Raw genomic sequence first — 13905 nt, forward strand, 5'->3', positions numbered from 1 at the left:
TATAACACTACTGCAGTCTCTGAATGTCTACACAAGATGTCTTTAGTGGTCTTCTTTTCAGGGTGAGGGGCTTTGCCCTTTGCACTGGGGCCTGGCACAGCACAGAAAAACACAAAATTATCTAAATTCTAAATGATCTAAAATCTAAACAGAATAAGCCTGTCAAACCAGATTAATATTTGAAGGTTTTGCCCACCTTGGAATTTATCATCTGGATTGATAGTCTGGGTGAAGTAGACTTTCTATATTTGGACACCTGCTTCTGGTTAAAATAATGTATTGGCCCCTCTTTTCCCTTGTGTCATAGATATTTTGAATATTGATGAAACTGAATGATAGAGAAGCCAGAAAGAGAAAGGTTCTTAACTATTTTTACCTTAACCATTGACAGCTTTACAGTGTTACTGATGTTTGATTAATTTCAGCTTGAAATTAGGCGTTTAATGGGTCCATGTAAATCTATTAGTGCCCCAGGTTTCTAGTTTTCACACCTGTGTGAAAGCTGCTTGATTTTCTTCAGGAGAAAAAAAAAAATCTGCTTTCATCCTCCTTCTTTTGTTCTCCTCTCCAGAGAAAATAAAGCACACTATGTGCTGCTCCCCATAAATAAAGCAGTGCTAGAAAACAGTTGCTTGATAACTGCAATTAATTTTTTTCTGTTCATGTTGGTACCAGATCTGGCTGCAATGAAGTTATGAAGTCAAGTTTCTTCACCTGTATGGTGCTGCGCTTTGCACTTGTGGCTAGAACACTGTTCATAATTCACCAGTGTTTTGCCTGTTTCTGATCCGTGCTTGCATGGTGTTAAGGCTTTCTATCTCACCCACCTCTCATCAAAAAGCCAGTACACTGGAGGTGGACAAGAAATTAGGAGGGGGCACAGCCAAGACAGCTGACTCATGTGGACCAGAGAGATGTCCCATACCACACGACATCATGTGCAGCAATAGAAGGTGGGGAAAAGGAGTGAGGACATTTGTTGTTATGGCATTTGTCTTCTGAAGCAACTACTACATGTACTGAGGTCCTACTTCTCATTAAGTGGCTGGACATCTGCTTGCCAATGGGAAGCAGTGCATAAATTCCTTTTTCTTCTCTTTCATGTTAACCTTCTGTTTTCTTTATTTAACTGTCTTTATCTCAACCCATGAGCCTTTTCACCCTCCTTTTATCCCCCAATCCCCCTGAAAAGTGCAGTCAGTGAAAGGCAGGGTGGGTCCTTGGCTGCTGGCTGGGGTCAACCCACCACTGTATGTTATCAACATGGTAAAATTTTGTAGACCTGAAACCAGAGAGATACAGCTTCAAAGGCAGAGTACTTGCATGGGAGCATGCTTTTCTCTAACCTCCTCATACATTGTGTGACTGTCTCTTCTTGTTTCTTGCTTGTGTGTGTGATAGTAGTACCTGCCACATAGGGCAGCTCTGATACTTCATTTACATCTTCAAATTTATCACTGAAATGCCAAACCATACGAAACTGGAACAGGGCAGTAGCTGGTGGTTCCCAGACTCTCTCTCTGGCATGATGTGATTGTTTAGACCAGACACAACAGTCTGATGTTCCGCTCTGAAAGACCATCTCCCTGTCATTTCTATTAAAGAGGTTCTCTACCAGCTTCTACAGATTAGGAGCTTCACTAGGTCTCAGGCTTGATTTTCTCTGCAATGGAATACCCAGGAGCTATCAAAACCAGAAATCCACTGATGAAGACTTAAACTTGAGTTGACATTGTAAGAAAAGTAGATGATCAGTATTTCATGTTCTTGCTCTTTCTGGATTTTTCAGGTAGTTATGAATTTATGGCAACATAATAAAGTATTCATCCCAAACCAGCCAATTTCATAATCATCACAGTCCGTATCCTTAGGCAGCAAGAAGCATTCTGAGGCTACTTTTGAAAGTTTAACCAGAAGATCAACTGGGTTAGGTGACATTTAAAGTTTGTATAGATTGAGGACAGTAGTTGTATATAATTTACTGTTACAATGAGCAGGTTTTTAGGCCCAAATATTAATTAGACTGGGGCTTTGGTTAGAAAGTCCACTCTAGTATCTCAAGAACTGGCACTAGGAATGATATCTTCTGTGCATATATGTCTTCTGAATGGTAACCAAGTGCAGGACAAAAATGACCCATGGATCCTATATCCAAATAACTTATTGCACTAGTTTAACATCTCCACTAACCAGAATGGAGAAGGTGCACACAGGAAATGCAATTATCTTGAATAAAGAAGTTATTGGACTAATACATTTGCAATCAAAGACATACCCTGGATGAAAAACAGCCACAACACCTTATCACAATAAAGGAAACTAGAGGTTATCCCTTCTTCTTGGCTATAACATATAATCATTTGTCTTCCACGGGAAAATCAAAGAACATTCTACTTGACACAACAAAAGTGTTGTTTCCACGATACCATCAATGTTTGTTTTTTGTTAGTTTGGTTTTGTTTTGGGTTTTTTTGGGGTGCTTTTGGTTTTGTTTTTTTCTGACTGCATGTTCATGCTCTTCAAATCCTACCCATTTTGTTTAACTCACCTGTATATGTGCAAGAAGCTTCTGAATATTGCTCTATAGAGAAATCAGAGATGCTACTCCATCACCAGGTCAAGATACTGTATTTGGGGTTCTGTTCTTTCCTCATAGAAGAATTAATTCAGACGACTGGCACCTAACTTAACCTAAACCTCCTCCCCACACATACCCACATAGAAGGCATGTAAGATTCTCTCCTTTATCCTCTGTCACCAAGATTTCTTAGAGATAGATTTCAAGGCTGCTGTGCTTTGTACCAACACCATGATTCCTTCCCAGGAGATTCTGGAAAACCTCGTTGAACTTTCTGGGCATATATAAGGAACTATGAAGTAATGTTGGAGAAATATCTGTGTACAGGTGGATTATCTTGCATTCCTGACTCAAAATGTGGTGTTTGTCAGCCTAATTTTGAATGTCACCTAAGCCATAACTTCAGACCTCAGCTAGTCTTGTTCAGTTTCAGCACAGCTTCGCTAGATCTGTGTGTTTGCAGACAGAAAGCAATGAGAGGGACCCTTGACAGCAGTAGAAGCAACTGGTTGATTTAGTTAACTTTGTTAATCTATACCCACCAGCTGAGTATAGATTGTTTTCTGCCACTTAAACAGCCTTGCTGCAGGTGTAGTTAGACTGTAAAAATTCTGCCTCTACAGCTGTGGTTTTGTTTATTAGAGGCATTAGACACTTTCTATCAGTAAAAGTTTATCTTTATGAATAAAATCTGCCTTATTATGATAAACTATAGTAATACGACTCAAGTGGGTTTTTGTTTGGTTTTTTTCATAGAGAACTGGTCACAGAGATTCCTGTGTCAAGGAATGACCTGACCTGAAATTTCACTCACTATTACTGCAAAGAACCCAATTTCTTTCCTGTGGGAGTCAAAAAATGGCTCTAAGAAAATTCCAGGAGCTTCATGTTTCCTTCTTGCTTTTGCAGTATTTGTACCTATTCACATTTCTTTTAATTGTGGTACTGCTTTTTAGTCTTGCAGTTTATTGACATTACCCAACCATTCCTTGTGCTTGACTGGAGCAGTGGAGAAGAGAGTGACACTTCTGTGAGAATTTGCACATCCTAGCAGAACAGCTTTGAACTAACTGGCTGAGTACTGCAGTTGGTAGTGGCATGACCTCTGGCAAAGCCCATTTGAGGAATTCCATGACTGCCTTCTCAGCAGCACCCCAGCTGGCAGTTTGGATATGTCTGCCAGACCTATAGCCATGTCTTTGTGGCATAGACACTGACACCTTTAACAATTTGTTTAGGCATAGTAAAGGTCGAAATGCTTGGTTTGGCCCAGGTGGTTGGGGAACAATGCTGAAATTGATAACTACAGGTAAAGTCCTGCTTGGTCAATAGGGTCTCCAGTCAAGCATGCAAGATTTCTTTCATTGTTCTGAGACATGGGCCCTGACAAAGTGCTCTAGCAGCTCTGTAAGGTAAAAGGATAGCGAGTTCATTAAAGAAAATAAGTATATCCCTAGAGGAATAGTCACATCTTGCAGTGATTTTGATGAATGATGGAAATTCTTTCAACAAAAGTGTGGGAGAGTGAAGGGAGGGAGCGTAGAAGGGTGCATATTACTTCATCCTTGCATTCAGTTGCAAGGATTCTGTCACGCCAGAGACTCATATGAGTGTGGATGGATCAGTCAGAACCTATTTTCAAAGCTGTGACTTTTATCCTTCTGCCTGTGAAGAGGCTGAGGTCTGAGCAGGAAAAGCTCTGTGTGAGCTAAAGAATTAAGACCGTCTTTGCTGTGCAGTTTTGGTGGCAAATGTGCCGGTCAAAGGCAAGTGAATCTGGAAACTGACTTCTGTCACTGCACCTGCAAAACCTGGGCATGGAGGCTGGTGGTCCTAGTTAAACACAGCTCACTCAGCAGAGCTTGGGCTAAGCTATAACCGTAGAGATACTGTTTGGCTACCAAGTTACTCTGCACTTTTGGGAGTGCTTTGAAGTTTTACTGTCCTTGTATGGAGAGGACTATGGTTATTCAACCCTCCTTTCTTTGTTGTCTTGACAGGCAACAGCAAGGGTTGGGTTCAACTGCAGAGAGGTCACTAATAAAATATCTGAATAATCTCCATGAAAAAATCTTTGGTACTTAGTAAGTTCATTCTTCATACTTGTAAACATAATTTTTTATTAGAGAGGGAAAAGAAATAATTAACAAGAGGTATCAAGAGGGGAATATTTGGCATGTAGTTTCCAAAATATAGCTAGTTAAGCCCTTTCCTCTGGTGGGACAATTAGGCTGGCTGCGTGCTCCCTCCCTAAACCTCCCATGGTGGAAATCATCTTGTCTATAAAAGCTGACACTATGCATTTACTCTCCTGGCTACCAGAAAGGCACTGCAGGCTAAACCAGCCATCTCTACCATGCTGAAGATTGCCAAACCCATTCTCTGACCTCTCAGCCTCTGAGGAAAATCCTAACTCTTTATTTCTATTTCACAGTTTTGCACAACTCTCCTCTCTTCTAAGCCATAACTTCTGCACTCTGTACATAGAAGCATCTGCTGTAAATTTGGGTGACAACTTGTGCCAGTCACATGTAGAAAGAAATAAGATGTCTGAGGCTTTCATATTGCAGTAGCTTTTCTCTGCTTTATAGAAACCCTGCTTTTTTATTTAATTCTGCAGAAATGCCTCAAAAATTCATTGTAACACCAGACTTCTAAGTGCATGAGACTCTGTTAGTCCCCCTCATTTTCCTCTCCTTCTCTCCACTAGCTTACAGAGGAGTAGCCTTCGCTAGCTGATTGCCCTCCTTCTCTGGGTTTGAGAGGGGTTATCCAGGATTTTTGCTCCCCTGTGGGATCTCAGCCATCAGGCTTTAGAGCCTATAAAGGCTTTGCTGACATAATTGTACTCCTGAAGTCTTTCTGTGGAGTTGCAGCCACTCTTGACATGACGGATGTGAATCATGTCTCTGAACAGCAGGTTGGGCTGTCTGTGATAAGGGAACTGTGTCAAGGTAATGCCTTTACATGCTTCTTTGTACATGGTTACATGAATGCACCTTTGTGGTAAGGAACTGGGCCAAATGAAATTTCTCAGACATATTCTTTCGGGAAATGCTGTACGGCTGTTCCAGCTGCTCAGAGAAGGAAAGTGTGGATCTTGGTGTAGCCACTTCAAGGTTGCAAAACAATGTCTTCAGAACCAAGAGTTCATAGAAGGTGAATCCAAGAAATGAGACTTAAATCTTTAAGAGCAGGTGTTACTTCTACAGTCTATGTAGAAGTCTGTGTAGGCATGATATTGTTGGGCCTCAAATGTGAAAAAGAGGACTTAGGAGTCTCTTGCAGTAGTTGATAACACCAAATGTTGGAGGCTACAGTCCCTCTGTGAGTATGAGAGCATCGCTTTGAGCCTTTTGCCACTGACCAACATCTTGCTTTTAAATCCTTTTTTTTTTTTGTTGGTGCAAAGGCTTTTTCTTTCCACCATGACATACCAGAAATTGAACTTGTTCCAGACACGTTATGGGAGCCATGCAAATGCTATTCAGAGCCTGCAGCTTTCTCTCCCTTTATCTGTTATTATTATCTACTTGGCAGCACAACAATACTCTTGTGTTACTTGGTATATTAATTGCACTACTTTAAGGATGTCCCCCGGGGAGAGCCTGTTTGTGTCTTCAACCCCTGACCTTATGCCTGAAAAGTTTTTGGATTCATTCTCCACACATAAAGGCTGTTTTTGCTTCGTCTCCAGTGATAATATATTCTACAGCTTTACACTGAACTACTGAGCACTGTACAGAACAAGCTGGAGGATGTGTCCTTGATGAAGAGCTGTCATTCTTTATTATCTTCTATTACATTTCTAAACAGTTGAGACTTCCAACCCAGCTCAGGGCAAATAAGCTGACCTCAGGCAAATGGAAAGTCAGAGAAAGTCCTCATTGCAAAGAACTAGGTGTATTATAAGGCTACGGTGTCATAAACAGTGCTATGTATGTTGTACAGCAGCACTGGATGGAGATGAGGGAGTGACTGGAGCATCACATCCATGTCTAATGTCATCTCTAGTTGCTAGCCTGAGGGCAATGCAAGCACTTTGTTATTATGTGAAGCAGTGGTAGAGTCCTGGCTGTTCACACCTCTGAGGAAAGCCCCCAGAGTCTCTCCCGTCACATTCCCACAGACTGCAGCAGATGGATCCCATTGGGACTTCTGGAAGAAGTGGAAGCAGATGAGTGACCTTTTCTCACACTGGAAGTTAAAGGGAAGATTTATTCATCATAGTTTTAAGGTCCTCAAGCGTCCTTCCAACTATAGCAGTCAGTGTAAGAAAACGTAACTCAACTGACTTCTTTCTAAGACAGAGTGCGTCAGTTGGGAACAAAACTTGATGGCATATCTGGCTGTGACACCAGAGCCATGGGTCCTAACAGTCCTGTGTTCAGCAGACTCCAAATTCTACCAAAACCCAGGGAGGTGGAAAGGAAGATTCACACTGGCTTCAGTAGGGTCCAGACACTAGAAATCGATAGGAACAGCGGCCAAAGACCTGATGAGGTGGGTCCCTGGGGAACAGACAATTTGTGTGATTTGCACTCCAGCTGCATTAGTGGCTGTACCCCAGGAACTGCTCTGAGTTCAGAATGCTCTAACACGGCTTCATTAAAGATACAGTGGGGACAAAATAGTGAAGTCACAGTGAATCCTCTTTCCTTATCTGACAGAATTAAAATGAAGGAGCAGCTAGACACTATGTCCCATATGTGCTCTCTTTATAGCCTCCTGCATGTAAGGCCTCAGACTCAACTGTGCTGGCTTCTTGATTCTACTGGCTCCTCTTTGCTCTGGCTTCCAGTCATTCTTTTTTTTCTTGCAGAATATACCAACAGGCTTATAGTTCTTTCAGCTATTTTGTGAGCCCTCTGCTGACACTGGCAGGACCTTATATTCCTGGAAGAGACAGAAAATATCGAGGTAACCCCATCACACCAGAAGCCTGGAATTAGTTTGAAAATAATTATTTAACAAGCCTGCTACTCATAATTTTCATCCCAGACTGACTGCAAATCATGAAGCATGTTTTCAGAAACACAGAAATGTATCTAATGTCAGAACACAGTGAACTCTTGTTACTAAAATGATTGAAAAGGTTGATTTTTTTTTTTTCATAATTTTGGCAATTAATTCCATCACTTTATGTGGTGGACTTTCTGTTGGTGACAGCGGGATTGAGGGCTCCCCGAGCAAGTTTGCCAATGATACCAAGGTGTGTGGTGTGGCTGGAGGGAAAGGATGGGATTCAAAGGGACCTTGACATGCTTCAGAGGTGGCCAATGCCAGACTCATGAATTTCAACAATGTTAAGTGCAAAGTCCTACATCTGGATCAGGGCAATTCCAGGTAGAGCTACAGGCTGGGCAGAGAAGAGATTCAGAGCAACCCTCCAGAGAAGGACTTGGGGGTGCTGGCCAATGACAAACTGAACGTGAGCTGGCTTCAGTGTGTGCTCACAGCCAGAAAACAACCTTATCCTGGGCTGCATCAAAAGCAGCGTGACCAGCAGGTCAAAGAAGGTGATCCTGCCCCTCTACTTTGCTCTTGTGAGACCCCACCTGGAGCACTTTATGCAGTCCTAGTGTCCTCAACATAAGAAGGACATGAAACTGTTGGAGCAAGTCCAGAGGAGGCCACAAGGATGATCAGGGGACTGGAGCACCTCACATACAAAGACAGGCTGAGAAAACTGGGGCTGTTCAGCCTGGAGAAGAGAAGGCTGCGTGGAGACCTCATAGCAGCCTTCCAGTATCTGAAGGGGGCCTACAGAGATGCTGGAGAAGGACTCTTCAACACAGACTGTAGCGAAAGGACAAGGGGTGATGGGTTTAAACTCAAACAGGAGAGATTTGAGTTACATATAAGGAAAAAGTTCTTGACTGTGAGGGTGGGGGGCCACTGGAACAGGCTGCCCAAAGAAGTGGTAAATGCTTCATCCCTGACAGTGGTCTAGGCCAGGTTGGAGAGAGCCTTGGGTGACATGGTTTAGTGTGAGGTGTCCCTGCCCAAGGCAGCGGGGGTTGGAAATAGATGATCTTAAGGTCCTTTCCAACCCAAACCTTTCTATGATTCTATGCAGGGGTTGGCATCCTCTTACAATCAAAAGTAAGAGTCACATACATCCAAGAAACAAGTAAGAATCTACCACAACTGATTTTATGTAGTTGCAGTGCTCTATGTCTTCTTCCTAAGTTTCACCTAGTCTTTCTGGGCTACATAACTATGAAAGCTAGGGACATGTATGATTTCACTCTTCCCACTGTTTACAGGATCATGTCTCAGATTGTGCTAGTCTGTGCATCGCTCTTTGAGGCAAAACCAGTAGGAGCATGAGTCAAACAATGCTAAGTCACTGAATCCCCTCCAAGCATTCACACTGAACAAAACTAAGTGTCAACAAGAATGAAAACCATCAAGTGACAACAATGAGAAAAGTCATGATGGATGACTACAGCAAGCAATAAAGGTTAGAAGAAAAAAAACCTGCAGCTTAATTGTTGGTGACAAATTGCAGAAATCAGGAAAAGTGAAACAGAGCAAGTAATGCTGAATATGTTTGCTCTGGGACAGTATTCAGCAGGGCAAATCTATTGGCCATGAGCTCTGCAGAGCCTCCAGCACTGATCAAGGACTTCCACAAGGTGCTGAAGGTTTCATGCAGATGCCATTGAGTTGGAGGCATTTTCTAGTCTTACCTGGCAACCAGATGTTCCTGCTAAATATAATCAGGCTATCATTCAGGCTTTTAAACAGACAGACCCTTTTAAACAAGGAATTGTTTAAATTAAGCAAATTAAACAAATTAAACAAATTCCTTTTAAACAAGGAATTGTTTTCACAGAAAATATATGCATACAGAAGTCTAGGGCCTGTCTATAAACTAAAGAATTGAGCGTAAACATACTGGTTTTGGCACCTAATAAAAACATGTTTTTGGAGATCAGAGGCAACCCTTGCCATTTGGTTTCATTGATTCAAATGATCCTAAAAGCTCAGTATCTGAAGTCTCTGTCAATTGTTACATCTTTTCACAGACAATTTTAAGAAGAAAATCCTTTGGCTCAGGTTTTCGTGTATTTACTGCAGTCTCAAAGAACAGTGAGCATTTACTACACCTTCCCAATACTTTAGGTGGATAAAAAGTCTTCAGAGGTGTCATTGCATGACACAGACTGCAAAGAACTGGAAAAAGGCTTAAAGGAATTGAGCTTTTTTATTGACTGGCTATGATAGGACCCAAAAGCTGCATCCACTGCTTGTGGCAAAGGATGACATTAACATGGCTATTATTGACTTGTCAGAAACATCAAGAGTAAGAACCTCCCACACTCCCCAAGTGATCTTTCAGGCTTATGTGGCTTTTCTAAAGATTTCTTCTGTACTTGCTTTGCCACTTTTGTCTATTCTTTACTTCATGACATCAAGTAAATTTTCACCAGTTCTTTCCACAGGAGGGAGTTACCCTTTAGTAAGGTAATGCTAAGAGCAGGGTGGCTCAGCTGTACAGACAAGAAATGAAACACACAAGAAAGAAATTGTGGTGTACAACTCATTGATTGAACAGTAGCGAGATTCATGCTTGTTACTACATGTGATAGGTTTCTGCTGCAACCTGCTGTGCAACAACTAATTTTTTACATAATTCAAAAATCAAGACTTTCTTACGGAGCTCATAAATAAACTAAGTAAAATTTCTTATGTAGAGACACGTAAGGGGGAAGAATGTGAAACAGCATAACATGGAAGTAGCCAAATTTCTCAAATTTACTGCATGAGCTAGAGAAATACATACAAATAAACCACAGTGAACCGAGGCCAAATAGCCTCAAAGCTCTGTTTTCACTCCTGGCAAACAAATGAAATTAAAATCTCAAAGAAGTAAGAGTGTGGGACATAGTTCAACCTGTCTGACTTGCATTGAGGTTAAGCAAACTCCTGAGTTCCTGCATCAGCAAATTCAGATGATCAGCTCCATGAGAAAAAATTTGTGTGACTGGTTGTGCTGGATGTGAAAGAGTTACAGAAGTAAAAGTAGGCTATAAAATGCAGATTTTGCTAGATACCACTGGCAATGTCCCAGCCACTCCCTGTCACTCTAGTGTTTTTGACATTTATGGCAAAATTTAAATGCTGTGCTTTTGAAAGAATCTGCATTTCATATCAGTTTCCATCTGACCAGTCTTGCAGTTGGCCATTCACTGAAATGCCATTAAACAAAGGCTTTTGTTTGGTAGCATGCTGAGTGTACACAGCTGAAGAAGGTGGATTGAACTAGTCTGACTGATCCTTCTTGAAGCTCACACAGTCTTTTGTGGTGAGAGGAATGGGAGAGCAAGGGGAGTTTGGGGTCACTGAAAAACGGCTTGGCACCTTAATATCTTCAGATTCATAGCTAATTCCTTATCATGTGTCTGTCTACACCAAAAGTCACCACGAGGTCTCACACAAACATAAAAACATTGCTTTTAGTGTGACTTTGGGTCAACTATTGTGCTTAGGGGATGCTTCTGCTGGGACAGAAATGCTGGGGATAGGACCTCTGGGTTTCGAGCAGAAGTGGAGGAGGTGAGGGTCACTCACTTCATTATATCCTTTTCTCAGAATGTCTTTTTCTTTTTTTTCCAAAAGGTAGAAACTCACATCAATCACCACCAAAATTGTCATGGAAGAAACTACTCTTGCACTTCAATAAAGCAAAGATTAAATCCAACCCAAAGAAAGCAGAGAGTTCTATTCCCATACCTGTGTCCATCCTGAGGACAGTACCCAAAAATATTGATGGCATGGCATGTAATCATAAATGTTGTTTTACACATCAAAGTGTCCTTTCAGGCTTGCCTGCATGCAGAGTGCTATCACATGAAAAGCTTCTACCTGCCCAAAGCTCTCAAATGCCAGGTGGTGTATTTAGAAAGACAGGATATGTCAGAGCATGGGGTCAGGTTCCTGAGGGAGTGAAGGCACTTGGTTCACATCAGACAGGTTCTAAATTGACAAAAATTCATAAAGAGGCATAGTATCCTATGCCCTATTCTTCAGCTGTTTAGCACAGCTACCCAGCTGCTTCCCAAAATTTCCTAAGTCCTGATGTTGCTAAATTCCTGAAGTCTGCATTTTTGCCTGGACCCCAATGTCACTCTCAAGCTGTATACTCTCCTGCTACCTGATGTGCAGAAACTCTTACCCTATCTCAAGCCTTCACCAAATGCACATGAAAAGCACCCAGAAAGAGAGTTCTGGGAGTTGTTACACACCTTGCCTCAACCTATCCAGTGGTAATGGTGTTTGTCTTTGACAGAAATTATTTGTGAAGTCCCCTGTCTTTCTGTAGAGAAGACCCGAGTCTGTGGGTGACTTGACACAAGAGTCAGAGTAGCTGCTGTGAAGCAGACTATGGACATGCCTAAACAGGCCAGTTAACCTCCAAATTTCAGCTTGTTCATGTCTCCCCCACCCAGATTTGTGCAGAAGGATTTGAATTTATCTGCATCTGTTAATGCATGACCAAGCTGAGACAGAGAGGACATGCCCAAAGACATTTTTGGTCAACTTCAGAGGACATATGAGGAAATAGAAATGTATTTCCAAGGAGAAGAAAAGGAAAGACTTTCATCTGACTAGAAATGCCACAGTTCAGACTATTTTTTATCTTAAATAGTATCCAAGATAGTAACCTGAGAAGAGGTTGCTCACAAGGGCTATCCAAGACAGTATCGGTCTGATTTTACATTCCCACAACTCCTTTACTTACAGAGACAGCGGAGTTTGTAATAAAGGGTATTGTATTTGACTAAAACTGAAAACAGCTGTAATAACCCAACTCATATCGGAGCACAGGAGCCCTACTGCACGTCTGAACTTGCAGAAAACTCTGAGCAACAAGCCAAGAAATACCTGTACTGGGAGTAACTGATTGATGAATAGGCTCCTTGTCTGTAGGTATGTCTATATATGTGTATGTTGGTATGTGACCCAGAAGAGAAAACCCCCTGCAGAAAAATACTGCTTCACACGGTGTGGCTGAAAGTTCAGCACAGTCACTAGCATTTGCTTTTATTCGTCAGGGACAAGTGGTAGATTATTGTCCTGGATGCAGCAAGAAAGGTGATCTCAGTAAGCCTTTGCTAACCTTCAGGCTTTAGGTTCTGTGATCTTATCTCAGGGGAAATACCTGGTGCTAAATCACTTTACAGTTCTTTTTAAAAAACATGTGAAAGTTGGTCAAAGACATAAATAATAAAAGAAGTTGTTTTGGGGATGGTAGGTTATATTTTTACAGCTTTCAAGTAAAATGTCCTTAATTTTTGTCTCTCCCACCCAATGGGCCTTTCCTTAGGGAACCTCCTGGATGAGTGCCTTTTACAGTGCAATGAAGGACCTATGCATGATTGCTTTTGGCTGCAAGGAGAACTAATGTTTAGTAAATTGTTCAGAACTAAAAAAGCAATTGCAGTGCAGACTTAGTGGACAGGTTTGGGTGTTTTCTGTTACCTGAGTCATGCATCTTGATACACTGCTCACAGTTGTAGTTCATTTTAAAGAGGCTTGCACTGTGGTCCTGAGAAGACAGTGGAGATTCTTCCTCTGCAACTGTCTCCTGCTTTGAGTTTCTGGTTTCTAGCAGGTGGTTCATAGAATAGGAGGTTTCATTTGATGTCCTGCACAGGTTCCTTCTAAGCTATCCTTTATGCGCTTCTACTGCTTCCAAATTTCTTCTGTACCTTTCTGGGATTACATTGAGCCTGTGGGTCTCTTTCATGGCTGCCCCTTAACACAAAGGCTCCTGCACACCTCAGGGCAATAGGATTAGTTTCACTTTAGCCATCTCAGGGCAAGCTTGACCACTCTACTGAACAGTGGTCTCAGGGTGTACAAAAGTCTCTTCCTCTGCTACCATTTCATATTGTGCGGTCTGCCTCACAGTAGGCACACTGATTTGCATCAAAATCTGCTTTGAGAAGTCCATTTTTATGATAAATAAGCTAGTCTCTTCCAAAACTAGGAATATGTCTAGCGCCCTGACTGAAGAAAGAGCAGCTCAGTGATATGATTAAATTGGCAGATGTCTGCTCAGATTGTTATGGACATGTGATTGGCTTCTGTGGCCCCTACATTAATGTGATCTGGTCAGGACAAAGGTAATGACAGTGTGTGTGTGGCTGTCTGCTGTACCTGTTCTCTAAATGCAGAAAGCATGACAGGAAGTTTCTTGTACTTTGCCATCTCATCATAAGCTCCTCGTGGCTCTCTTCAACTTTCATCCTGTCCACATCTCCTCATTTTTCTCCCTCCACAGGCTCCATGGGGTCCACCATTTCCCCCGACCC

This window comes from Pezoporus wallicus, unplaced genomic scaffold, assembly GCF_028554395.1.
Source record: "Pezoporus wallicus isolate ANWC-B61680 ecotype Strahan unplaced genomic scaffold, APGP_CSIRO_Pwel_v1 scaffold_3294, whole genome shotgun sequence".
Classification (NCBI taxonomy): domain Eukaryota; kingdom Metazoa; phylum Chordata; class Aves; order Psittaciformes; family Psittacidae; genus Pezoporus; species Pezoporus wallicus.